The 27,474-nt window shown below is 46.9% G+C and overlaps 9 non-coding genes and 3 pseudogenes across 9 annotated transcripts; all 12 read left to right on the plus strand.

The window, feature by feature from the left end:
- The first annotated feature begins 5,684 nt into the window (after positions 1–5,684).
- Positions 5,685–5,863, plus strand: LOC142691211 (U2 spliceosomal RNA; annotated as a pseudogene).
- Positions 5,864–7,219: 1,356 nt separating this feature from the next.
- On the plus strand, positions 7,220–7,410 carry LOC142691112 (U2 spliceosomal RNA). Its single transcript, XR_012859760.1, has one exon. It is a non-coding gene; the product is annotated as a U2 spliceosomal RNA (small nuclear RNA).
- A 1,328-nt stretch (positions 7,411–8,738) lies between these two features.
- LOC142691113 (U2 spliceosomal RNA) lies at positions 8,739–8,929 on the plus strand. Its single transcript, XR_012859761.1, has one exon. It is a non-coding gene; the product is annotated as a U2 spliceosomal RNA (small nuclear RNA).
- Positions 8,930–15,777: 6,848 nt separating this feature from the next.
- On the plus strand, positions 15,778–15,969 carry LOC142691224 (U2 spliceosomal RNA). The gene has a single exon (XR_012859853.1). It is a non-coding gene; the product is annotated as a U2 spliceosomal RNA (small nuclear RNA).
- A 1,295-nt stretch (positions 15,970–17,264) lies between these two features.
- Positions 17,265–17,455, plus strand: LOC142691114 (U2 spliceosomal RNA). Its single transcript, XR_012859762.1, has one exon. It is a non-coding gene; the product is annotated as a U2 spliceosomal RNA (small nuclear RNA).
- A 1,350-nt stretch (positions 17,456–18,805) lies between these two features.
- On the plus strand, positions 18,806–18,875 carry LOC142691309 (U2 spliceosomal RNA; annotated as a pseudogene).
- A 788-nt stretch (positions 18,876–19,663) lies between these two features.
- On the plus strand, positions 19,664–19,843 carry LOC142691248 (U2 spliceosomal RNA; annotated as a pseudogene).
- Positions 19,844–21,191: 1,348 nt separating this feature from the next.
- LOC142691115 (U2 spliceosomal RNA) lies at positions 21,192–21,382 on the plus strand. The gene has a single exon (XR_012859763.1). It is a non-coding gene; the product is annotated as a U2 spliceosomal RNA (small nuclear RNA).
- A 1,342-nt stretch (positions 21,383–22,724) lies between these two features.
- Positions 22,725–22,915, plus strand: LOC142691116 (U2 spliceosomal RNA). Its single transcript, XR_012859764.1, has one exon. It is a non-coding gene; the product is annotated as a U2 spliceosomal RNA (small nuclear RNA).
- Positions 22,916–24,210: 1,295 nt separating this feature from the next.
- LOC142691117 (U2 spliceosomal RNA) lies at positions 24,211–24,401 on the plus strand. The gene has a single exon (XR_012859765.1). It is a non-coding gene; the product is annotated as a U2 spliceosomal RNA (small nuclear RNA).
- Positions 24,402–25,694: 1,293 nt separating this feature from the next.
- On the plus strand, positions 25,695–25,885 carry LOC142691119 (U2 spliceosomal RNA). Its single transcript, XR_012859766.1, has one exon. It is a non-coding gene; the product is annotated as a U2 spliceosomal RNA (small nuclear RNA).
- A 1,342-nt stretch (positions 25,886–27,227) lies between these two features.
- On the plus strand, positions 27,228–27,418 carry LOC142691120 (U2 spliceosomal RNA). The gene has a single exon (XR_012859767.1). It is a non-coding gene; the product is annotated as a U2 spliceosomal RNA (small nuclear RNA).
- Positions 27,419–27,474: the final 56 nt, after the last annotated feature.

Consider the following 27,474-nt stretch of genomic DNA (forward strand, 5'->3'; position numbering starts at 1 on the left):
TTTTCCATTTTGCAGTCCCTTGTCTCCCTCTTGTGGCCTCCTGGAGGCAACTAGCTGTGCAAAAAAAAGACAGCCTGGCGGCCGGCTGTTGCAGTGTTGCCCTCTCAGGCAACACTGAGTGACTGACTGAGCCGCACCGTCTTATATAAAGTTCAGACGGAACTTTGCACGTGTCATAGTGGAGCCCTCAGGATTCCAGAGCCAGCTTTCTGACATCATAATGGGGCCTGCCTCAGAGATAGATAAAAGCCTGGGCCCAGGCAGTGTTGGTCAGTGCTGCTCAGCAGGCAGCACTGGACTGGACTGGACTGGATTACAGCTGATACAAGGTGTGAAGGAACAAGGGGTGGCTGTGGGCATGCACTTGCTGCCGCTGCCAGTGTTTATCTGCATGGCAGGAGGGCATTTGGGCGTTGCCAGGAAGGCGTTTTTATGTAGATTCCTCCTCTTTCAGCACTGCATTGTGGTGCAAGCAAAAGAAGCAAATCCTGTGTAGCTTCCTCTCCGGCCTTTATTCACCTCCCTCCCGCTTAGTAGCTGTAAATGTGTGTGAGCCTGCAGGGCCCCATGGAATTGCCTAGGAGTAGGCTGAATCAATCGCTGCAAGGGGTGAACAGCAGTATGGGACAGGCTCGGGCAAGGCAAGGGCCGCTCGGGTTATCGCTTCTCGGCCTTTTGGCTAAGATAGTGGATCGAACTTCACTGGCTGGTGATATGGAGGCTCAGGGGATCCGAAATACCATCCGCTTCCTGGTAAAGCCAGACTGCAACCGAAGATATGAGCTTGGACCTTTCGTTCAGACCGTCCTTTTCAGGATGCTGAAACTCAGAGCGACTGACATTTTCTGCCTTCAAGACAGTGCTGCCCAAGGCTTTTTCGATGTCTCTTTTGAGACAAACGGACAATGCCTGACTGTCTTTGAAAAAAGCAAAAAGCTGCTAACTGAGCCGGAGCTGACGGATTTCCTCTTGATACCGCTGTTCCAGATGGATGAGAAGCCGATTACCCTCCACCTCTTCAACCCCTTCACGGAGCTGGCGCATGTGGTGGCCTTCCTGCAGCGATACTGTAGCAGCGTCAGAGGAGGCAACAAGCTGAGGAACGTCTTCGGGATCCCCAACGGCAAGCTTCGTTTCTGGGTGAGATTTCGTCCAGACCCTGAGGGAATCGGTGGAGTTTGTCACCCTCCTGCCTCCTTCTCCCTTGGAGGAAACAGAGGATATCTGGTCTACCCAGGCCAGCCCAAGTACTGCAGGCAGTGTCTCAACTTCGGGCACACCAAGGAGTCCTGCCCGACTGGTCGCTGCTGCCGGAACTGTGGAAGCGCGAGCCATGATGCTGGGCACTGTTCCCAACCTCGCACCTGTGACCTGTGTGGCTCCAAAGAACATTTGGTGCGAGCCTGCCCCAGAGGAATGATGACGAATCGTAGCTACGCTGATGCCGCCCGATCGGGACGAGGGCCCATCTTCCTGGAGGTCCAGCTGGCAGAGGCAGAGCCTGAGGCACCCGCAAATGAGCTACCTATGGCCCAGGCTCTGACCCTCTTGCCGCCTCTGAATTGTCCTGGCCTGGTGCCAGCTTCTACATCAGATTCTCTGAAGGACTTGCCTGCTGTTTCCCAGACGGATGCTGTTCCAGCTTCTTCTTCGTTGAGCCAGGTTACAGAGCTGCAGAAGCCGGCTGAGGTCTCCCCTGCTCCAAGGGTTGAGGCTCCCTCGCCACAGCACACCGCATCATCTGCTACAGAGATTGAAGAGTTCCTTTCTTCTTTCCAGTCCGACACAGAGGAAAGTGGCATGACCATCGTATGGGCGGATACAGAGCCGGCGGGTATGGACCTCTCTGCACCCACTACCTCTGGGTCTGTGATATCACCTACTCCCCATCAGGATCTAGATCGATCTGTTTTCTCTGTTGTGAAGGCCCGTCGCAAGCCTGGTAAGGACGGAGCAGGCCCTCCAAAGAAAAAGATGATGGACTCCATTGCCAGTCCCAACCGCTACAGTGCCTTATCCTGCTCTTCTGAAGAGGACACGGCTCTTCCGCATCACCAGGACCCGCCTCTAATTTCCCCGTCTTCCGAATTTCTGGACTCCGTTGGCGTTCAACTTCTACAGGAGGTATGTGGCTTTTCCGAAGGCCCTCCTTGACTGGTTTAGTACTTTTTAACTGTATATAGTTTATTCTAATGTTACGGGTGCTTTCCCTAAATGTCAGGGGTATTGCCTCGACAAACAGACGGGCTGCTGTTTTAGACTTTTTACGTACTCAGCCTGTGGACCTGATTTGCCTCCAGGAATGTGCTTTAAATGTTATGCCCTCTAATTTGGAGTGGCAAGCTGGGCCAGCTTACTGGGCTCCTTCAGACTTAACTAGAAATACTGGAGTCGGGGTTCTTCTCAAATCTTCTGTGATAAACTGTTTCCATCATACTGTTTTAATACCAGGTCGGCTTCAGCAACTCGACATGGACTTGTCCGGGACTCCTTTTCGATTATTTAATGTTTATGCCCCTGCAAACAAGGCTGACCGTTTAGAATTTTTTCATAATTTAAAGGTTTTCCTGCCAGGTACTTTACCAACTGTACTTGCAGGAGATTTCAATAGTATCATTGACACTAGAGGGCGCTGTGGTACTACAAATAACTGTAAACTGGACAGCACTGGAACTTTGCTAAATTCTATCTTACAGGATTTCTCCTTAAAGGACATTTGTGCTGTTCCACATCACTCTGACCCTATTTACACCTACTATGCTGATCATGGCAAGGTGAAATCACGCATTGACTTTATGTTTTGCACATCTCATTTTACAGTTATGCAATTTTCCATTGTTAATGTTGGTTTTTCTGACCATGTGGGTTTATTATGTGATGTGTCCTTACAAGGTGCCATTGTGCAAGGCAAGGGGTTTTGGAAACTCAACAACTTACTTTTAGGGGAACCCGATGTTCATAAATTGTTTGAAATGCAATTTAATGTATGGGTTTCAAAGGAAACCTCCTTCGCCTCACCTCTGTTGTGGTGGGATTGGATAAAAGTAAATGTTGCCTCCTTCTTCCAGCGTTACGGCAGAAGTTTGGCCAAGCAGCATAGAAGGCAATATACCAAACTAATCAACAACCTTGTGGTTTTGGGGAAATTACAAAGAGAAGGGATTGATGTTTCTGACGAATTACAAACTGCCAAACAGGCTTTCAATGACACCCTTGCCCGACGGGGTAAAAGCATTATGTTTCGTGCTAAGGTGCAGCATATGGAGGAAAATGAGTGCTGCACCAGGTATTTCTTTAAAAAATCTGTTCGTGTTCATTCTGTGTTCAAAACTGTTTTAGATGACCAAGGCAATGAGGTGCAGGGCCCAGGTGTGGGACCTGTTATATCTAACTTTTACTCTGCATTGTATTCTAATCGTGATGCTGCTTCAAGTGAAGAAATTGATGACTATTGTTCTGTCCTTGATAAGCAGGTCCATGATACCGCTGTCCCCTCCTTAGTGGCACCTGTGACGGAGGAAGAAGTTCTGAATACCTTAAAGTCCATGCAGAATAATAAGACTCCAGGTTTAGATGGATTATCTAAGGAATTTTATATTACCTTTTGGGACATCATCAAAATAGTTTTTGTCCAAATCATTCACTTGATTATTTCTACAGGGGAATTATCTGCTTCTATGAAGAATGGAGTGATTACTTTATTGTATAAGAAGGGTGACCGTAGGGATGTCAAAAACTGGCGCCCTATTACATTACTCAATGTTGATTATAAGGTGGTGGCGAAAATTCTCACATCCAGACTTAGCGCTGTGTTACCAGATCTTATCGGGCCTGCTCAGACATGTGCAGTGCCTGGTAGGCGTATTCATGAAAACCTTTTGCTGGTTAGGGATATTATTCATACGTCTCTGTCTAATCGTTCGCTATTGGTTCTTACTTCCATTGATCTGCAAAAAGCGTATGACACAGTTTCACATCAATTTTTATTTTCTGTTTTACGTGCTTTTGGTATCCCTGCACAGATGCTGCGAGTCATTCAAAGTATGTATTCGGAGGTTACTAGCTGTGTTCAGGTTAATGGTTCCCTAGGCGACCCTTTCACGGTTTCTTCTGGGGTGCGACAGGGGTGCCCTTTGTCGCCAGTACTTTTCATAAGTGTCATGGAAACTTTTATTCAGTCTGTTATTAAAGATAAAATAATAAAAGGTTTCTTTCTCCCAGGGTCTCAAGGTGAGGCAGTAAAATTACTGGCCTATATGGATGATGTGGTGTTGGTTAACACATCCCAAGCGGACTTGAATAGAGCAAAATTACATTTACGTATTTTCTGTAATGTGTCTGCCATGTCTGTAAACTGGGATAAATGCAAATACTCAACGTTTGCGGCTGTCACACCTGTACAAGACACACAGGTGCCCCATGACCCACAGGGACTGACTATTCTGGGGGTTCATTATGATCAGGCGTTAAAAGGTAGCCAATCCTTTCAGAAGTTGGGTGAAAGAGTAACACAGAAGCTGAACTTCTATAAGACCAGGCAAATGTCTCTTTTTGGGAAGGTGCTCATAATAAAGGCAGTCATCTTGCCCATGATTTTTTATCTCACCTGTGTTTTCACTCCCTCCAGCAGGTGGATACAGCAAATGACCAGAATATTGTGTATCTTTCTATGGGGGTCAAAAGCTGAGAAAGTTGCTCGTGTCAAATGTCTGAAATTACCCATTAACGGTGGTCTACATTTTCCTGACATTGCTTTTCTATCTCACATGCACTACTGGTTATTAATACACAAGTTAGTACTATCTAAAAGATGGGCCGGTCACATGATCCGATATTTGGGTGGCTGGATGTTTCATAAATGGGGTTGGTTACCGTTAGATAGAACCAAACCTTGGGCCTTTGTTGCGCCTCCTTTTTACTTTGCACTACAATATTTCAAGAATAAATATAATCTAGAATCCTTGGGATTATTAAGCACCAGTAAAATTCATATTCTGAAATGGTACCGGAAGGATGAAATTGTAACGAACATAGCTGACCTGTCTAGCTCTCAGGCTAAAAATGCATGGAAAATGGTCAGTGCTTTGCCAGTGTCACCCAAACAAAGGGAGGTGACATGGTTATCCTTTCATGAGGCTCTTCCAACAAAGGCGTTCTTAAAACGCAGAGATATGGCGCCATCTGAACAGTGTCCGAGGGAAAATTGCGGTGACATAGAAACCGTATTTCACTTGCTTTATGGTTGTCCCTATGCCAAACAGGTCATTGCTAAGTTAAAGCGTTTGTTTTTAGAACTTACTGGCATCTCTTCTGCCTCTGTCAGCATGTTACTTTATGGGGTAGGCCTTACAATGTCTGTGCAACACAGACTAGTGTGGATGTTTACTATTGCCCTGCGTGAAACTTTATGGGACTCACGAAATATTCTGGTTTATAAAAAAGACAAAATGTCTGTTGATGACTGTATTAAATTGTTTCTCAGTAGATTGTATTTTATGTACAAGCTTGATTGTAAACGTTCTGGGTCAGATTCTGAGGGGATCTGGAAGGTTAAGAAATGGAAACATTGGGTGTGATTATTTTGTACATTACTTGTGTGAACTGAAACGATTGTATGACACTGACATTGTTCTGATTGTATTATGATGTATATTGTACTTGTATTTTGTTTCAATTGATCAATAAAAACTTTTGTAAAAAAAAAAAAAAATCTGTTCTTATCAGTTTAATATCTGATACGTCCCCTATCTGGGGACCATATATTAAATGGATTTTTAGAACAGGGAGATGGAAATAGAGCTTGCTCTGTCCACTCCACGCATTGACCTGGTATTGCAGTATTTCCAGGACCGGTGCACCCTTCCCTTATGTGTTGACTAAAATCAGATTCCAAAAGTGCTATTTGTGTTTGCTATTGTTTTTGTCTTTCTGATGGGATCTCCCCTTTTAATCCCATTATTTCAACACCTGTTGGACAATGCATTTGTACAGTCATGTGTGATAATGAGCTCATTTATTAAATGCAATTAATTAATACATTGCCACCTCTTGTTGTGTGTGTGTGTGTGTGTGTGTGTGTGTGTGTGTGTGTGTGTGTGTGTGTGTGTGTGTGTGTGTGTGTGTGTGTGTGTGTGTGTGTCTTCTGTGTTTCTGTGTTTCCGGCATTTCACATTGGAACAGCTCATTCACCTTCCTTGTCTTCTCTCCGCCCTCCCTTTTAGGTAGGTTAAAGAGCTGCACCTGAGCCAGCCACTGATTGATTGATGCAGCACCACAGTCAAATAGTGGAGTGGAGTAGGGGGAACAGCAAACAGCCATTAAAGCAGCCCGCCCGCCACAATGGACCTACCTGTGTACACTAGATGGATGTGATGGAATGTACTGTCGTCCCTACATTTCCAAGAAGAAGTAAGAATTGCAGTTGCAACAAACCCTTGCTTGCCTACAAAGAGAGCAGCAATTTGGATTTGTTACTATGTTACCTGGAAGAATAACAAACTGTGCAAGGATGGAGGTTGTAGGAGCAAAGAGAAGTTGTCTGTAAAGTTGGTGGATGCCTATTTTCCATTTTGCAGTCCCTTGTCTCCCTCTTGTGGCCTCCTGGAGGCAAATAAATGTGCAAAAAAAAGACAGCCTGGCGGCCGGCTGTTGCAGTGTTGCCCTCTCAGGCAACACTGAGTGACTGACTGAGCCGCACCGTCTTATATAAAGTTCAGACGGAACTTTGCACGTGTCATAGTGGAGCCCTCAGGATTCCAGAGCCAGCTTTCTGACATCATAATGGGGCCTGCCTCAGAGATAGATAAAAGCCTGGGCCCAGGCAGTGTTGGTCAGTGCTGCTCAGCAGGCAGCACTGGACTGGACTGGACTGGATTACAGCTGATACAAGGTGTGAAGGAACAAGGGGTGGCTGTGGGCATGCACTTGCTGCCGCTGCCAGTGTTTATCTGCATGGCAGGAGGGCATTTGGGCGTTGCCAGGAAGGCGTTTTTATGTAGATTCCTCCTCTTTCAGCACTGCATTGTGGTGCAAGCAAAAGAAGCAAATCCTGTGTAGCTTCCTCTCCGGCCTTTATTCACCTCCCTCCCGCTTAGTAGCTGTAAATGTGTGTGAGCCTGCAGGGCCCCATGGAATTGCCTAGGAGTAGGCTGAATCAATCGCTGCAAGGGGTGAACAGCAGTATGGGACAGGCTCGGGCAAGGCAAGGGCCGCTCGGGTTATCGCTTCTCGGCCTTTTGGCTAAGATCAAGTGTAGTATCTGTTCTTATCAGTTTAATATCTGATACGTCCCCTATCTGGGGACCATATATTAAATGGATTTTTAGAACAGGGAGATGGAAATAGAGCTTGCTCTGTCCACTCCACGCATTGACCTGGTATTGCAGTATTTCCAGGACCGGTGCACCCTTCCCTTATGTGTTGACTAAAATCAGATTCCAAAAGTGCTATTTGTGTTTGCTATTGTTTTTGTCTTTCTGATGGGATCTCCCCTTTTAATCCCATTATTTCAACACCTGTTGGACAATGCATTTGTACAGTCATGTGTGATAATGAGCTCATTTATTAAATGCAATTAATTAATACATTGCCACCTCTTGTTGTGTGTGTGTGTGTGTGTGTGTGTGTGTGTGTGTGTGTGTGTGTGTGTGTGTGTGTGTCTTCTGTGTTTCTGTGTTTCCGGCATTTCACATTGGAACAGCTCATTCACCTTCCTTGTCTTCTCTCCGCCCTCCCTTTTAGGTAGGTTAAAGAGCTGCACCTGAGCCAGCCACTGATTGATTGATGCAGCACCACAGTCAAATAGTGGAGTGGAGTAGGGGGAACAGCAAACAGCCATTAAAGCAGCCCGCCCGCCACAATGGACCTACCTGTGTACACTAGATGGATGTGATGGAATGTACTGTCGTCCCTACATTTCCAAGAAGAAGTAAGAATTGCAGTTGCAACAAACCCTTGCTTGCCTACAAAGAGAGCAGCAATTTGGATTTGTTACTATGTTACCTGGAAGAATAACAAACTGTGCAAGGATGGAGGTTGTAGGAGCAAAGAGAAGTTGTCTGTAAAGTTGGTGGATGCCTATTTTCCATTTTGCAGTCCCTTGTCTCCCTCTTGTGGCCTCCTGGAGGCAAATAAATGTGCAAAAAAAAGACAGCCTGGCGGCCGGCTGTTGCAGTGTTGCCCTCTCAGGCAACACTGAGTGACTGACTGAGCCGCACCGTCTTATATAAAGTTCAGACGGAACTTTGCACGTGTCATAGTGGAGCCCTCAGGATTCCAGAGCCAGCTTTCTGACATCATAATGGGGCCTGCCTCAGAGATAGATAAAAGCCTGGGCCCAGGCAGTGTTGGTCAGTGCTGCTCAGCAGGCAGCACTGGACTGGACTGGACTGGATTACAGCTGATACAAGGTGTGAAGGAACAAGGGGTGGCTGTGGGCATGCACTTGCTGCCGCTGCCAGTGTTTATCTGCATGGCAGGAGGGCATTTGGGCGTTGCCAGGAAGGCGTTTTTATGTAGATTCCTCCTCTTTCAGCACTGCATTGTGGTGCAAGCAAAAGAAGCAAATCCTGTGTAGCTTCCTCTCCGGCCTTTATTCACCTCCCTCCCGCTTAGTAGCTGTAAATGTGTGTGAGCCTGCAGGGCCCCATGGAATTGCCTAGGAGTAGGCTGAATCAATCGCTGCAAGGGGTGAACAGCAGTATGGGACAGGCTCGGGCAAGGCAAGGGCCGCTCGGGTTATCGCTTCTCGGCCTTTTGGCTAAGATCAAGTGTAGTATCTGTTCTTATCAGTTTAATATCTGATACGTCCCCTATCTGGGGACCATATATTAAATGGATTTTTAGAACAGGGAGATGGAAATAGAGCTTGCTCTGTCCACTCCACGCATTGACCTGGTATTGCAGTATTTCCAGGACCGGTGCACCCTTCCCTTATGTGTTGACTAAAATCAGATTCCAAAAGTGCTATTTGTGTTTGCTATTGTTTTTGTCTTTCTGATGGGATCTCCCCTTTTAATCCCATTATTTCAACACCTGTTGGACAATGCATTTGTACAGTCATGTGTGATAATGAGCTCATTTATTAAATGCAATTAATTAATACATTGCCACCTCTTGTTGTGTGTGTGTCTTCTGTGTTTCTGTGTTTCCGGCATTTCACATTGGAACAGCTCATTCACCTTCCTTGTCTTCTCTCCGCCCTCCCTCCTAGGTAGGTTAAAGAGCTGCACCTGAGCCAGCCACTGATTGATGCAGCAACACAGTCAACTAGTGGAGTGGAGTGGAGTAGGGGAACAGCAAACAGCCATTAAAGCAGCCAGCCGCCTACCCGCCACAATGGACCTACCTGTGTACACTAGATGGATGTGATGGAATGTACTGCCGTCCCAACATTTCCAAGAAGAAGTAAGAATTGCAGTTGCAACAAACCCTTGCTTGCCTACAAAGAGAGCAGCAATTTGGATTTGTTACTATGTTACCTAGAAGAATAAAATAACAAACTGTGCAAGGATGGAGGTTGTAGGAGCAAGGAGAACAAGTTGTCTGTAAAGTTGGTGGATGCCTATTTTCCATTTTGCAGTCCCTTGTCTCCCTCTTGTGGCCTCCTGGAGGCAACTAGCTGTGCAAAAAAAAGACAGCCTGGCGGCCGGCTGTTGCAGTGTTGCCCTCTCAGGCAACACTGAGTGACTGACTGAGCCGCACCGTCTTATATAAAGTTCAGACGGAACTTTGCACGTGTCATAGTGGAGCCCTCAGGATTCCAGAGCCAGCTTTCTGACATCATAATGGGGCCTGCCTCAGAGATAGATAAAAGCCTGGGCCCAGGCAGTGTTGGTCAGTGCTGCTCAGCAGGCAGCACTGGACTGGACTGGACTGGATTACAGCTGATACAAGGTGTGAAGGAACAAGGGGTGGCTGTGGGCATGCACTTGCTGCCGCTGCCAGTGTTTATCTGCATGGCAGGAGGGCATTTGGGCGTTGCCAGGAAGGCGTTTTTATGTAGATTCCTCCTCTTTCAGCACTGCATTGTGGTGCAAGCAAAAGAAGCAAATCCTGTGTAGCTTCCTCTCCGGCCTTTATTCACCTCCCTCCCGCTTAGTAGCTGTAAATGTGTGTGAGCCTGCAGGGCCCCATGGAATTGCCTAGGAGTAGGCTGAATCAATCGCTGCAAGGGGTGAACAGCAGTATGGGACAGGCTCGGGCAAGGCAAGGGCCGCTCGGGTTATCGCTTCTCGGCCTTTTGGCAAGATCAGGTGTAGTATTTCTGTATCTGGTTTTGTTGGGAGGTGTCCGGGGTACCCTGCTCCTTGGCCTTGGGGGATCGTCTCTTTTCACAGAGAGACTTCACCCCCTTGCTGCTATTTGGGGAGTGGGCTTAGCCCCCGGACAACGAGTTGCGATCGCGCCTTACCCAAGAGGTCAACCGGCCTTGAGGCGTTTTTCTAAGAGCGTTCCGAGGGCGTTTATCGGGCTTCGTAGGTGTCTGGGGTACCCTAATCCTTGGCCTTGGGGGAGGGTTCCACTTAATTGTGGAATCTGAGCCCTTGCTGCTATAAGGGACAGGCTTAGCCCCCAGGCACTGAAAATGCCATATACATTTGGATTTGCATCCGGGGACACCCGGTTGCGCCAGTCCGTCCGCATCGAGGTGGAAGAAGGCCATCGCCAGCGGAAGAACCTTCGCTTCATTGTGGAGGTGATTCTGCTGGACTTCCTGGGGCTCAAGCGGGCGGACATCCTGTGTCTCAACGACCAGGAAAGCCGCGGTCGGTACACCGTATCCTTTACGGCCGCGGCATGTTGCGACAACATGCACAAAAGATTGTCTGATGCGGACCAGAGTGAGGAGCGGCTAAATGGACTGAACTTTTTATTCCTCTACGGGGAGGAAGAAGTCCCGCTCGTGATGTGCATGTTCAGTCCATTTGTCTCAGAGTGTGACATTGAAACCTTCCTCAGTCGTTACTGCAGGGAGGTCCGCTTCTCACATAAAATCTTGAACACCCAGAGCTTCTGGAATGGCAAAAGAAAATATTGGGTGAAGTTCCGCCAGGATCCCAATGGCATTGGAGGCTTACATCACCCACCCCAGAACTTTGCCATTGGGAAGAATCGAGGATTCCTATTTTACCCCCAGATGCCAATAGCCTGCCGGAACTGCTTGAGATATGGCCACACCAGAGAACATTGTGACCGGCCCCATGTGGTGCAGTGTAACAGGTGTGGCCAGGTTGGACACGTAGCGGCAAAATGCAGTTCCGAGGTGTTGTGCAATCTGTGCGGCATGACTGGGCATGCTTTTAAAGATTGCCCCCGCAGAGCGAAATCTGGGCCACCCAGACCAGGGCCAGAGCGGCAGTTTGCAACATGTGCAGACGCCGCTGGTAATGCCCCAAAACGAGCATTGACGACTGAGGGGTCCAGGCCAAAGTCCTTCACAGCTCCATCGGGGGGCCCACCGATGTCAGCCTCGAGGGACGGCCATAGGGATTCCACCGGGTCCAGGCAGAGCAGGAGGAATTCTGACTCTGCTGGACATAAGTTGACCGGCACCTCTGCAAACAGGTCCTCTGCTCCGCCTGCAGTGGACCCTGTTGAGGCAGTGGTTAGCGACAGGCGTCGTGGCTCCGTAGGTTCTGCAGTAGGACCTGACGCCTGTCCCAAGAGTGTGGGCATGGAGCGGAGACACTCTGTGTCAGACGAGGGCTCCATTAAGAAAACCCTAAAATATGCTGGATTGGAGCCTCGTTTTGACCATTTCCGGTCAACGGGGGGGTCGGAGCAAAGTTCCTCCACTGCGGTTGTGGAGGGGCTTGCGATGAAGGCTCCCCGTAAGCAGGCAAAGGTTGCCAAGAGTGATGGGACCTCACAGGCCCCTGTGCAGCTGCCCAGGAAGGACATCAGCGATATCTTCAGCCAGGGGCCAGAGATGGGTGAGAGCGACTTCGAGGAGATGGATAGGAGCCATTCTGCAAAGAGACAGCGAGAGGAAGAGGAGTCCGGAGTTCGGAGGAAAGCTGCCTATCGGAGTTCGGATGAGAGCAGTGTGGGGGTTGGAGCCGCCCACGTATCTGGCTCTGACCCTACCAACATTCAAGATTTATTGACCCCTCAAAAAGGGGGTCCAGACTCGCAGCTGATCTCCGAATACGACTCTTCTGGTTCGGACCCTGACCTCAACTAAGACTATGTTGGTTCCTATCAAAGTCGCCTCACTAAATGTGAGGTCCCTAAAGAGCCCTGTCCGCAGGACTGCTTTATTTTCATTTTTAGAGACTGTGGACTTTGACCTTTGCCTGCTTCAAGAATGTGGAATCCCTAATGACTTGGAATATCAAGATTTAAAGATGGACTGGAAACTAGGCCCCTCAGTCTGGTCTGGTGGAAATGACTGTCGCTCTGCGGGGGTTGGATTGCTCTGCCGAGGTCGTTTTATCTCCATCCAAACAGTGACTGAAATCATGCCCGGCAGAGCTATTTTAATACATTTGCTTTTTAATGGAATTTTAATTCGTGTTTTAAACGTTTATGCCCCTCCTACCAAACAGGAGAGGGCAGAACTATTAGAGATTTTACCATTGTTTTGTGTTGGGTCTACCCCCCTGCTGGTGGGTGGTGATTTTAACTGTGTGCGAGATGGAGAACACCGGCAGGGTGGGGATTTTAATCGAAAAATTGACCGTACTTCTTACCTGCTCAAGAATTTTATTGGTGATTTTAAATTGAAAGATTGCTGGAGGGAACTCTTGCCTGCGGACCCAGGCCCCACCTGGTCCAATGGAAGAGTGAGCTCCAGAATTGATTTTATTTTCACTTCTAATAGTTTTATTCCCAAAAAATGTTTGCTTTTAACAAATATTTTATCTGATCACAAGCTCCTTTCAGTGCACCTGGAGCTAGAGGGAGAGCAAAAAGCTTGTAGGGGTCCCTGGAGACTAAACACCACACTCCTGGAGGACCCCATCATTAAAGAGGAGTTTGTGCGGACCTACCAGTGTTGGCAGTCCCATAGAGCGCCCAGTCAGCCTATGCTACACTGGTGGGAGGGCATTAAACCCAAAATCAGAGCTTTTTTTATTCGAGCAGGTAAGAAGAAAGCAAAAGAGAAAAAACAATGGTTTTATGTTCTTAATAAACGTTTACATGTACTTTTCAAATTGAAGGAGATTGGTATGGATGTTGATGATGATATCTTAAATCTTAAAGCTGAAATAAAACATGCCATAGAAGAGAAAGGGAAACAAATAATTTTTAATTCACATGTAAAGCACCTCGAGGATGGCGAGAAGTGTTCCCGGTTCTTCTTCAAAAAGGTAATGGATAAACGAGATGTCATTTTAAACCTTGAAGGAGAAACCACTATGGTCGGCATTTTAAATTCTGCTTTTAATTTCTACCAATCTCTTTTTAACAAGAAAAATATTGATCCTTCCTTTTTAGAACATGTTCTTAATTCCCTTGATGCCAAGCTAGATATTTTAGACCAGGAAGTTTTATCCCGTAATATTACCTTGGAGGAACTTTTATTTGCTTTTAAAAGTTTTTCTAATGGGAAAGCTCCTGGGGAAGATGGTCTGCCCATCGAATTTTATCATGCTTTTTGGGAAATTTTAAAGAATGACATGTTTTTATTGTATAAGGAAGTTTTTATTACTGAAGAGCTGCCCCCTTCCTGGAGGAGGGGGATTGTGTCCTTAATTTTTAAAAAAGGTGAGAGGGACCAGTTAAAAAACTGGCGCCCTATTACTCTTTTAAACGTTGATTGTAAAATTTTAGCTAAACTAATAACAATCCGTTTTAAACCTTTTATTCATAAATTAATCCATCCAAACCAGGTATGTGGGGTACCTGGGAGGTCAATTACTGAGTCCCTGAATATTTTACGTGACATCATTTGGTATTTTAAAGAAAGGGGTCAAAGCCTTGCTATTTTATCCTTAGATTTCGAGAAGGCTTTTGACCGGGTCTCCCATGAATATCTTTTTATGGTTCTTAAAAAGATGGCTGTTCCTGAAATTATTTTAACACGTATTAAGCTTTTATATCGATCCTGTTTTAGCCAAATTTCTATCAACGGATTTTTAACTAAAGGTGTTCCTCTTTTATCAGGGGTGAAACAGGGGTGCCCGTTGTCTCCGCTCCTTTTTATTTGTGCCATAGAACCTCTGTTCACCCTAATAAGAGATGATAAAGTCATCAGAGGCGTGCCCATACCTGGAGGAAGGGGGAACCAGGTAAAAATCCTAGGCTATATGGATGACGCCACCGTCCTATGCCCAGACGCCGCTTCTATGAGACGGGCATTGAGGAACACCGGCTTTTTTTGTGAAGCCTCTGGTTTTAAATTAAACGTTGATAAGTGTGACTGTTTTTATACTGGTGTATGGGATTCCTCTGTGACACCAGGAGTTAACATGCAGCAGGATCAGATAAAAATTTTAGGAATTGTTTTTAATCAAGAAAACGATGGGAGACCCAATTGGGATTCAGTAATTGCCAAAATGGAAAAAAAGGTTTTAATGTGGAATTTGAGAAATCTCACCATGGAGGGAAAAGTTTTAATAATTAAATCTGTTTTATTACCCATAATGCTTTATGTAGCTATGGTTTTCCCTCCAACAATTTTATATATTAAAAAAGTGACCAGGATCTGTTTTATGTTTTTATGGGGTTCCAAAATGGAAAAACTAAAACGTGATTTTATGTACAGATGTAAGGACAATGGCGGGAGAGATGTTCCTAACCTTTTTAACTTCTTTTACATTAAATACTTTTGCTTCTGTTTTAAAATGTATAATTCTGATGGTATTTTTAGCTACTTTTTAAAGTACGCTACGGGCATGATTTTTAAACGATGGTTTCGTGTCCCTTTGAATTCTCCTGTGCTTCTGTGTCCCCCAAAACAATATGCGGTGCTCGAAAAAACTGTCAGGCTCCTAGGTCTCCAAGAATTGGAGCCTGACATATTGGGGGACCAGGAAAAAGTGTCACTCTCCTGTAGGCGGCAGGAGGATACACTGGCAGTTTCAAATTTCTCACAGGCAAGGTCCAAGGTGGTGTGGCGGAACGTTTTCGGGAAATTTATGGCAAATGTGCACAAGGACCTTGCCTGGGCAATCGTTCACCAGTGCCTCCCTACTCGTGAATTCCAGCATAGGCGAGGACTGGTGGCGAGAGCCAAGTGCCCGAGAGACAGGTGTGGTGACGACGAGACGGTAATGCACCTGTTTTGGAACTGCCCATATGCACAGGAGGTTTGGAGGAAGGTAGGCCCATTGCTGAAATGGGCCTGCGGTCTTAAAGATCTTAAATTTGAATACGTGTTTTATGGTCTTTTTAACTGCCCAAGTTTTAAACAGCAAATGGTCTGTTGGATCATTTTAAACTGTTTTAAGAATGCCATCTGGAAGGTTAGGAACATTCTGCTTTTTAAACATGATTTTATTGACGTTAAAAATTGTGTGAAATATGCCCTAAGTGAAATGTATATTTATTATCTTAGGGACAAAAAGCAGCTAGGGGTAAAAGAAGCAACATCCATGTGGTGTTTGCAAATGTGGAATACCATAACATTGTAAATAAAAATGGTTTTATTCTTTTATGTCTTTTATGCCCTGTATAAATTTTATCCTGCTATTGTTCTGTACTTTTATTATAACATCTGTATTAATGGTCTTATTATTATTACTTTTGTATTCATTTAAATGTATGAATATTCATGTATTATGCTGTTGATTTTATCTTGTGGTTTCAATTTTAAAAAAAAGTCTGTAAAATATATTATTTTTGCCAATAAAAAACTTTGTTGAAACCTTATCTGTTCTTATCAGTTTAATATCTGATACGTCCCCTATCTGGGGACCATATATTAAATGGATTTTTAGAACAGGGAGATGGAAATAGAGCTTGCTCTGTCCACTCCACGCATTGACCTGGTATTGCAGTATTTCCAGGACCGGTGCACCCTTCCCTTATGTGTTGACTAAAATCAGATTCCAAAAGTGCTATTTGTGTTTGCTATTGTTTTTGTCTTTCTGATGGGATCTCCCCTTTTAATCCCATTATTTCAACACCTGTTGGACAATGCATTTGTACAGTCATGTGTGATAATGAGCTCATTTATTAAATGCAATTAATTAATACATTGCCACCTCTTGTTGTGTGTGTGTCTTCTGTGTTTCTGTGTTTCCGGCATTTCACATTGGAACAGCTCATTCACCTTCCTTGTCTTCTCTCCGCCCTCCCTCCTAGGTAGGTTAAAGAGCTGCACCTGAGCCAGCCACTGATTGATGCAGCAACACAGTCAACTAGTGGAGTGGAGTGGAGTAGGGGAACAGCAAACAGCCATTAAAGCAGCCAGCCGCCTACCTGCCACAATGGACCTACCTGTGTACACTAGATGGATGTGATGGAATGTACTGCCGTCCCAACATTTCCAAGAAGAAGTAAGAATTGCAGTTGCAACAAACCCTTGCTTGCCTACAAAGAGAGCAGCAATTTGGATTTGTTACTATGTTACCTAGAAGAATAAAATAACAAACTGTGCAAGGATGGAGGTTGTAGGAGCAAGGAGAACAAGTTGTCTGTAAAGTTGGTGGATGCCTATTTTCCATTTTGCAGTCCCTTGTCTCCCTCTTGTGGCCTCCTGGAGGCAACTAGCTGTGCAAAAAAAAGACAGCCTGGCGGCCGGCTGTTGCAGTGTTGCCCTCTCAGGCAACACTGAGTGACTGACTGAGCCGCACCGTCTTATATAAAGTTCAGACGGAACTTTGCACGTGTCATAGTGGAGCCCTCAGGATTCCAGAGCCAGCTTTCTGACATCATAATGGGGCCTGCCTCAGAGATAGATAAAAGCCTGGGCCCAGGCAGTGTTGGTCAGTGCTGCTCAGCAGGCAGCACTGGACTGGACTGGACTGGATTACAGCTGATACAAGGTGTGAAGGAACAAGGGGTGGCTGTGGGCATGCACTTGCTGCCGCTGCCAGTGTTTATCTGCATGGCAGGAGGGCATTTGGGCGTTGCCAGGAAGGCGTTTTTATGTAGATTCCTCCTCTTTCAGCACTGCATTGTGGTGCAAGCAAAAGAAGCAAATCCTGTGTAGCTTCCTCTCCGGCCTTTATTCACCTCCCTCCCGCTTAGTAGCTGTAAATGTGTGTGAGCCTGCAGGGCCCCATGGAATTGCCTAGGAGTAGGCTGAATCAATCGCTGCAAGGGGTGAACAGCAGTATGGGACAGGCTCGGGCAAGGCAAGGGCCGCTCGGGTTATCGCTTCTCGGCCTTTTGGCTAAGATCAAGTGTAGTATCTGTTCTTATCAGTTTAATATCTGATACGTCCCCTATCTGGGGACCATATATTAAATGGATTTTTAGAACAGGGAGATGGAAATAGAGCTTGCTCTGTCCACTCCACGCATTGACCTGGTATTGCAGTATTTCCAGGACCGGTGCACCCTTCCCTTATGTGTTGACTAAAATCAGATTCCAAAAGTGCTATTTGTGTTTGCTATTGTTTTTGTCTTTCTGATGGGATCTCCCCTTTTAATCCCATTATTTCAACACCTGTTGGACAATGCATTTGTACAGTCATGTGTGATAATGAGCTCATTTATTAAATGCAATTAATTAATACATTGCCACCTCTTGTTGTGTGTGTGTGTGTGTGTGTGTGTGTGTGTGTGTGTGTGTGTGTGTGTGTGTGTGTGTGTGTGTGTGTGTGTGTGTGTGTCTTCTGTGTTTCTGTGTTTCCGGCATTTCACATTGGAACAGCTCATTCACCTTCCTTGTCTTCTCTCCGCCCTCCCTTTTAGGTAGGTTAAAGAGCTGCACCTGAGCCAGCCACTGATTGATTGATGCAGCACCACAGTCAAATAGTGGAGTGGAGTAGGGGGAACAGCAAACAGCCATTAAAGCAGCCCGCCCGCCACAATGGACCTACCTGTGTACACTAGATGGATGTGATGGAATGTACTGTCGTCCCTACATTTCCAAGAAGAAGTAAGAATTGCAGTTGCAACAAACCCTTGCTTGCCTACAAAGAGAGCAGCAATTTGGATTTGTTACTATGTTACCTGGAAGAATAACAAACTGTGCAAGGATGGAGGTTGTAGGAGCAAAGAGAAGTTGTCTGTAAAGTTGGTGGATGCCTATTTTCCATTTTGCAGTCCCTTGTCTCCCTCTTGTGGCCTCCTGGAGGCAAATAAATGTGCAAAAAAAAGACAGCCTGGCGGCCGGCTGTTGCAGTGTTGCCCTCTCAGGCAACACTGAGTGACTGACTGAGCCGCACCGTCTTATATAAAGTTCAGACGGAACTTTGCACGTGTCATAGTGGAGCCCTCAGGATTCCAGAGCCAGCTTTCTGACATCATAATGGGGCCTGCCTCAGAGATAGATAAAAGCCTGGGCCCAGGCAGTGTTGGTCAGTGCTGCTCAGCAGGCAGCACTGGACTGGACTGGACTGGATTACAGCTGATACAAGGTGTGAAGGAACAAGGGGTGGCTGTGGGCATGCACTTGCTGCCGCTGCCAGTGTTTATCTGCATGGCAGGAGGGCATTTGGGCGTTGCCAGGAAGGCGTTTTTATGTAGATTCCTCCTCTTTCAGCACTGCATTGTGGTGCAAGCAAAAGAAGCAAATCCTGTGTAGCTTCCTCTCCGGCCTTTATTCACCTCCCTCCCGCTTAGTAGCTGTAAATGTGTGTGAGCCTGCAGGGCCCCATGGAATTGCCTAGGAGTAGGCTGAATCAATCGCTGCAAGGGGTGAACAGCAGTATGGGACAGGCTCGGGCAAGGCAAGGGCCGCTCGGGTTATCGCTTCTCGGCCTTTTGGCTAAGATCAAGTGTAGTACCTGCTCAAGCTGAGGTTAGTAATCATCCCTGCCGGTGGTACGTGGGCCATCGTAGGGGGATGACAGAACGCCGAGGTGAGGGCAGGGAACCACAACGGTCATCGCTCTGGTGTACGCATTTGGTTTAAAGGTACCATTTGTAGGTGACCAGGCGACCGCCGGATCGAGGTCAGGAGGTCGGGTAGTTTGAAAGCCCGAGTTGCTATGTGCCCCAGGGCTGGTGACCCTGGGGTGCCCTAACTCACTGGGGGTGGGATCCCACTGAGTGAAGGCACACTTGCACGCACTCTTCTTTCACACTTTTAAGCACACACCTTTATTCTCCCGGCCTTCTGGCTGGGAGATGAGGAATTTTTATATACCTGGCGGATGTCCAGGCTGTATCACAGCGCACATCCACTTATTTAATTTTGTTTTTCACTGTGTGTTTGTCACGTTTGTCACAAGGATTTTGGGATGCGGTGCCCTTTTGGGACCCTCCTGAGGTCTAGGGGGAAAATGTGTGGCCTTCTGGTTCCTTTTTCCCCTGCAACCCGGCCTCCCTTCTTCGGAGGGGAGGTGCAACTAGGATGCAGGCTCCTAGGTGGACACTGGGGTGGCAGCCCAGGTAGAAGCCTAGGAGTGTGTTTGGGTCTCCCTAAGCTTCGGCGAGGGGGGACCATCGATCCTTGATCCTCTAGGCCTAAGGTTTGGAGGGTCAGGGAATGGTTATGCGGGGCCTCTCTCTTTTAAGAGAAGGGCTGCGATAGACCGCATCCTTGTGCACTTTTTGTGTGGCACCTCTGCACTTTTTATGCACTTGGGTGATAGAAAGCACGGCTCGGGCTTTCAATAAATAAAAAAAAATCTGTTCTTATCAGTTTAATATCTGATACGTCCCCTATCTGGGGACCATATATTAAATGGATTTTTAGAACAGGGAGATGGAAATAGAGCTTGCTCTGTCCACTCCACGCATTGACCTGGTATTGCAGTATTTCCAGGACCGGTGCACCCTTCCCTTATGTGTTGACTAAAATCAGATTCCAAAAGTGCTATTTGTGTTTGCTATTGTTTTTGTCTTTCTGATGGGATCTCCCCTTTTAATCCCATTATTTCAACACCTGTTGGACAATGCATTTGTACAGTCATGTGTGATAATGAGCTCATTTATTAAATGCAATTAATTAATACATTGCCACCTCTTGTTGTGTGTGTGTGTGTGTGTGTGTGTGTGTGTGTGTGTGTGTGTGTGTGTGTGTGTGTGTGTGTGTGTGTGTGTGTGTGTCTTCTGTGTTTCTGTGTTTCCGGCATTTCACATTGGAACAGCTCATTCACCTTCCTTGTCTTCTCTCCGCCCTCCCTTTTAGGTAGGTTAAAGAGCTGCACCTGAGCCAGCCACTGATTGATTGATGCAGCACCACAGTCAAATAGTGGAGTGGAGTAGGGGGAACAGCAAACAGCCATTAAAGCAGCCCGCCCGCCACAATGGACCTACCTGTGTACACTAGATGGATGTGATGGAATGTACTGTCGTCCCTACATTTCCAAGAAGAAGTAAGAATTGCAGTTGCAACAAACCCTTGCTTGCCTACAAAGAGAGCAGCAATTTGGATTTGTTACTATGTTACCTGGAAGAATAACAAACTGTGCAAGGATGGAGGTTGTAGGAGCAAAGAGAAGTTGTCTGTAAAGTTGGTGGATGCCTATTTTCCATTTTGCAGTCCCTTGTCTCCCTCTTGTGGCCTCCTGGAGGCAAATAAATGTGCAAAAAAAAGACAGCCTGGCGGCCGGCTGTTGCAGTGTTGCCCTCTCAGGCAACACTGAGTGACTGACTGAGCCGCACCGTCTTATATAAAGTTCAGACGGAACTTTGCACGTGTCATAGTGGAGCCCTCAGGATTCCAGAGCCAGCTTTCTGACATCATAATGGGGCCTGCCTCAGAGATAGATAAAAGCCTGGGCCCAGGCAGTGTTGGTCAGTGCTGCTCAGCAGGCAGCACTGGACTGGACTGGACTGGATTACAGCTGATACAAGGTGTGAAGGAACAAGGGGTGGCTGTGGGCATGCACTTGCTGCCGCTGCCAGTGTTTATCTGCATGGCAGGAGGGCATTTGGGCGTTGCCAGGAAGGCGTTTTTATGTAGATTCCTCCTCTTTCAGCACTGCATTGTGGTGCAAGCAAAAGAAGCAAATCCTGTGTAGCTTCCTCTCCGGCCTTTATTCACCTCCCTCCCGCTTAGTAGCTGTAAATGTGTGTGAGCCTGCAGGGCCCCATGGAATTGCCTAGGAGTAGGCTGAATCAATCGCTGCAAGGGGTGAACAGCAGTATGGGACAGGCTCGGGCAAGGCAAGGGCCGCTCGGGTTATCGCTTCTCGGCCTTTTGGCTAAGATCAAGTGTAGTATCTGTTCTTATCAGTTTAATATCTGATACGTCCCCTATCTGGGGACCATATATTAAATGGATTTTTAGAACAGGGAGATGGAAATAGAGCTTGCTCTGTCCACTCCACGCATTGACCTGGTATTGCAGTATTTCCAGGACCGGTGCACCCTTCCCTTATGTGTTGACTAAAATCAGATTCCAAAAGTGCTATTTGTGTTTGCTATTGTTTTTGTCTTTCTGATGGGATCTCCCCTTTTAATCCCATTATTTCAACACCTGTTGGACAATGCATTTGTACAGTCATGTGTGATAATGAGCTCATTTATTAAATGCAATTAATTAATACATTGCCACCTCTTGTTGTGTGTGTGTGTGTGTGTGTGTGTGTGTGTGTGTGTGTGTGTGTGTGTGTGTGTGTGTGTGTGTGTGTGTGTCTTCTGTGTTTCTGTGTTTCCGGCATTTCACATTGGAACAGCTCATTCACCTTCCTTGTCTTCTCTCCGCCCTCCCTTTTAGGTAGGTTAAAGAGCTGCACCTGAGCCAGCCACTGATTGATTGATGCAGCACCACAGTCAAATAGTGGAGTGGAGTAGGGGGAACAGCAAACAGCCATTAAAGCAGCCCGCCCGCCACAATGGACCTACCTGTGTACACTAGATGGATGTGATGGAATGTACTGTCGTCCCTACATTTCCAAGAAGAAGTAAGAATTGCAGTTGCAACAAACCCTTGCTTGCCTACAAAGAGAGCAGCAATTTGGATTTGTTACTATGTTACCTGGAAGAATAACAAACTGTGCAAGGATGGAGGTTGTAGGAGCAAAGAGAAGTTGTCTGTAAAGTTGGTGGATGCCTATTTTCCATTTTGCAGTCCCTTGTCTCCCTCTTGTGGCCTCCTGGAGGCAAATAAATGTGCAAAAAAAAGACAGCCTGGCGGCCGGCTGTTGCAGTGTTGCCCTCTCAGGCAACACTGAGTGACTGACTGAGCCGCACCGTCTTATATAAAGTTCAGACGGAACTTTGCACGTGTCATAGTGGAGCCCTCAGGATTCCAGAGCCAGCTTTCTGACATCATAATGGGGCCTGCCTCAGAGATAGATAAAAGCCTGGGCCCAGGCAGTGTTGGTCAGTGCTGCTCAGCAGGCAGCACTGGACTGGACTGGACTGGATTACAGCTGATACAAGGTGTGAAGGAACAAGGGGTGGCTGTGGGCATGCACTTGCTGCCGCTGCCAGTGTTTATCTGCATGGCAGGAGGGCATTTGGGCGTTGCCAGGAAGGCGTTTTTATGTAGATTCCTCCTCTTTCAGCACTGCATTGTGGTGCAAGCAAAAGAAGCAAATCCTGTGTAGCTTCCTCTCCGGCCTTTATTCACCTCCCTCCCGCTTAGTAGCTGTAAATGTGTGTGAGCCTGCAGGGCCCCATGGAATTGCCTAGGAGTAGGCTGAATCAATCGCTGCAAGGGGTGAACAGCAGTATGGGACAGGCTCGGGCAAGGCAAGGGCCGCTCGGGTTATCGCTTCTCGGCCTTTTGGCTAAGATCAAGTGTAGTATCTGTTCTTATCAGTTTAATATCTGATACGTCCCCTATCTGGGGACCATATATTAAATGGATTTTTAGAACAGGGAGATGGAAATAGAGCTTGCTCTGTCCACTCCACGCATTGACCTGGTATTGCAGTATTTCCAGGACCGGTGCACCCTTCCCTTATGTGTTGACTAAAATCAGATTCCAAAAGTGCTATTTGTGTTTGCTATTGTTTTTGTCTTTCTGATGGGATCTCCCCTTTTAATCCCATTATTTCAACACCTGTTGGACAATGCATTTGTACAGTCATGTGTGATAATGAGCTCATTTATTAAATGCAATTAATTAATACATTGCCACCTCTTGTTGTGTGTGTGTCTTCTGTGTTTCTGTGTTTCCGGCATTTCACATTGGAACAGCTCATTCACCTTCCTTGTCTTCTCTCCGCCCTCCCTCCTAGGTAGGTTAAAGAGCTGCACCTGAGCCAGCCACTGATTGATGCAGCAACACAGTCAACTAGTGGAGTGGAGTGGAGTAGGGGAACAGCAAACAGCCATTAAAGCAGCCAGCCGCCTACCCGCCACAATGGACCTACCTGTGTACACTAGATGGATGTGATGGAATGTACTGCCGTCCCAACATTTCCAAGAAGAAGTAAGAATTGCAGTTGCAACAAACCCTTGCTTGCCTACAAAGAGAGCAGCAATTTGGATTTGTTACTATGTTACCTAGAAGAATAAAATAACAAACTGTGCAAGGATGGAGGTTGTAGGAGCAAGGAGAACAAGTTGTCTGTAAAGTTGGTGGATGCCTATTTTCCATTTTGCAGTCCCTTGTCTCCCTCTTGTGGCCTCCTGGAGGCAACTAGCTGTGCAAAAAAAAGACAGCCTGGCGGCCGGCTGTTGCAGTGTTGCCCTCTCAGGCAACACTGAGTGACTGACTGAGCCGCACCGTCTTATATAAAGTTCAGACGGAACTTTGCACGTGTCATAGTGGAGCCCTCAGGATTCCAGAGCCAGCTTTCTGACATCATAATGGGGCCTGCCTCAGAGATAGATAAAAGCCTGGGCCCAGGCAGTGTTGGTCAGTGCTGCTCAGCAGGCAGCACTGGACTGGACTGGACTGGATTACAGCTGATACAAGGTGTGAAGGAACAAGGGGTGGCTGTGGGCATGCACTTGCTGCCGCTGCCAGTGTTTATCTGCATGGCAGGAGGGCATTTGGGCGTTGCCAGGAAGGCGTTTTTATGTAGATTCCTCCTCTTTCAGCACTGCATTGTGGTGCAAGCAAAAGAAGCAAATCCTGTGTAGCTTCCTCTCCGGCCTTTATTCACCTCCCTCCCGCTTAGTAGCTGTAAATGTGTGTGAGCCTGCAGGGCCCCATGGAATTGCCTAGGAGTAGGCTGAATCAATCGCTGCAAGGGGTGAACAGCAGTATGGGACAGGCTCGGGCAAGGCAAGGGCCGCTCGGGTTATCGCTTCTCGGCCTTTTGGCTAAGATCAAGTGTAGTATCTGTTCTTATCAGTTTAATATCTGATACGTCCCCTATCTGGGGACCATATATTAAATGGATTTTTAGAACAGGGAGATGGAAATAGAGCTTGCTCTGTCCACTCCACGCATTGACCTGGTATTGCAGTATTTCCAGGACCGGTGCACCCTTCCCTTATGTGTTGACTAAAATCAGATTCCAAAAGTGCTATTTGTGTTTGCTATTGTTTTTGTTTCTGATGGGATCTCCCCTTTTAATCCCATTATTTCAACACCTGTTGGACAATGCATTTGTACAGTCATGTGTGATAATGAGCTCATTTATTAAATGCAATTAATTAATACATTGCCACCTCTTGTTGTGTGTGTGTCTTCTGTGTTTCTGTGTTTCCGGCATTTCACATTGGAACAGCTCATTCACCTTCCTTGTCTTCTCTCCGCCCTCCCTCCTAGGTAGGTTAAAGAGCTGCACCTGAGCCAGCCACTGATTGATGCAGCAACACAGTCAACTAGTGGAGTGGAGTGGAGTAGGGGAACAGCAAACAGCCATTAAAGCAGCCAGCCGCCTACCCGCCACAATGGACCTACCTGTGTACACTAGATGGATGTGATGGAATGTACTGCCGTCCCAACATTTCCAAGAAGAAGTAAGAATTGCAGTTGCAACAAACCCTTGCTTGCCTACAAAGAGAGCAGCAATTTGGATTTGTTACTATGTTACCTAGAAGAATAAAATAACAAACTGTGCAAGGATGGAGGTTGTAGGAGCAAGGAGAACAAGTTGTCTGTAAAGTTGGTGGATGCCTATTTTCCATTTTGCAGTCCCTTGTCTCCCTCTTGTGGCCTCCTGGAGGCAACTAGCTGTGCAAAAAAAAGACAGCCTGGCGGCCGGCTGTTGCAGTGTTGCCCTCTCAGGCAACACTGAGTGACTGACTGAGCCGCACCGTCTTATATAAAGTTCAGACGGAACTTTGCACGTGTCATAGTGGAGCCCTCAGGATTCCAGAGCCAGCTTTCTGACATCATAATGGGGCCTGCCTCAGAGATAGATAAAAGCCTGGGCCCAGGCAGTGTTGGTCAGTGCTGCTCAGCAGGCAGCACTGGACTGGACTGGACTGGATTACAGCTGATACAAGGTGTGAAGGAACAAGGGGTGGCTGTGGGCATGCACTTGCTGCCGCTGCCAGTGTTTATCTGCATGGCAGGAGGGCATTTGGGCGTTGCCAGGAAGGCGTTTTTATGTAGATTCCTCCTCTTTCAGCACTGCATTGTGGTGCAAGCAAAAGAAGCAAATCCTGTGTAGCTTCCTCTCCGGCCTTTATTCACCTCCCTCCCGCTTAGTAGCTGTAAATGTGTGTGAGCCTGCAGGGCCCCATGGAATTGCCTAGGAGTAGGCTGAATCAATCGCTGCAAGGGGTGAACAGCAGTATGGGACAGGCTCGGGCAAGGCAAGGGCCGCTCGGGTTATCGCTTCTCGGCCTTTTGGCTAAGATCAAGTGTAGTATCTGTTCTTATCAGTTTAATATCTGATACGTCCCCTATCTGGGGACCATATATTAAATGGATTTTTAGAACAGGGAGATGGAAATAGAGCTTGCTCTGTCCACTCCACGCATTGACCTGGTATTGCAGTATTTCCAGGACCGGTGCACCCTTCCCTTATGTGTTGACTAAAATCAGATTCCAAAAGTGCTATTTGTGTTTGCTATTGTTTTTGTCTTTCTGATGGGATCTCCCCTTTTAATCCCATTATTTCAACACCTGTTGGACAATGCATTTGTACAGTCATGTGTGATAATGAGCTCATTTATTAAATGCAATTAATTAATACATTGCCACCTCTTGTTGTGTGTGTGTGTGTGTGTGTGTGTGTGTGTGTGTGTGTGTGTGTGTGTGTGTGTGTGTGTGTGTGTGTGTGTCTTCTGTGTTTCTGTGTTTCCGGCATTTCACATTGGAACAGCTCATTCACCTTCCTTGTCTTCTCTCCGCCCTCCCTTTTAGGTAGGTTAAAGAGCTGCACCTGAGCCAGCCACTGATTGATTGATGCAGCACCACAGTCAAATAGTGGAGTGGAGTAGGGGGAACAGCAAACAGCCATTAAAGCAGCCCGCCCGCCACAATGGACCTACCTGTGTACACTAGATGGATGTGATGGAATGTACTGTCGTCCCTACATTTCCAAGAAGAAGTAAGAATTGCAGTTGCAACAAACCCTTGCTTGCCTACAAAGAGAGCAGCAATTTGGATTTGTTACTATGTTACCTGGAAGAATAACAAACTGTGCAAGGATGGAGGTTGTAGGAGCAAAGAGAAGTTGTCTGTAAAGTTGGTGGATGCCTATTTTCCATTTTGCAGTCCCTTGTCTCCCTCTTGTGGCCTCCTGGAGGCAAATAAATGTGCAAAAAAAAGACAGCCTGGCGGCCGGCTGTTGCAGTGTTGCCCTCTCAGGCAACACTGAGTGACTGACTGAGCCGCACCGTCTTATATAAAGTTCAGACGGAACTTTGCACGTGTCATAGTGGAGCCCTCAGGATTCCAGAGCCAGCTTTCTGACATCATAATGGGGCCTGCCTCAGAGATAGATAAAAGCCTGGGCCCAGGCAGTGTTGGTCAGTGCTGCTCAGCAGGCAGCACTGGACTGGACTGGACTGGATTACAGCTGATACAAGGTGTGAAGGAACAAGGGGTGGCTGTGGGCATGCACTTGCTGCCGCTGCCAGTGTTTATCTGCATGGCAGGAGGGCATTTGGGCGTTGCCAGGAAGGCGTTTTTATGTAGATTCCTCCTCTTTCAGCACTGCATTGTGGTGCAAGCAAAAGAAGCAAATCCTGTGTAGCTTCCTCTCCGGCCTTTATTCACCTCCCTCCCGCTTAGTAGCTGTAAATGTGTGTGAGCCTGCAGGGCCCCATGGAATTGCCTAGGAGTAGGCTGAATCAATCGCTGCAAGGGGTGAACAGCAGTATGGGACAGGCTCGGGCAAGGCAAGGGCCGCTCGGGTTATCGCTTCTCGGCCTTTTGGCTAAGATCAAGTGTAGTATCTGTTCTTATCAGTTTAATATCTGATACGTCCCCTATCTGGGGACCATATATTAAATGGATTTTTAGAACAGGGAGATGGAAATAGAGCTTGCTCTGTCCACTCCACGCATTGACCTGGTATTGCAGTATTTCCAGGACCGGTGCACCCTTCCCTTATGTGTTGACTAAAATCAGATTCCAAAAGTGCTATTTGTGTTTGCTATTGTT

Source organism: Rhinoderma darwinii (assembly GCF_050947455.1).
Source record: "Rhinoderma darwinii isolate aRhiDar2 chromosome 5 unlocalized genomic scaffold, aRhiDar2.hap1 SUPER_5_unloc_36, whole genome shotgun sequence".
NCBI lineage: Eukaryota > Metazoa > Chordata > Amphibia > Anura > Rhinodermatidae > Rhinoderma > Rhinoderma darwinii.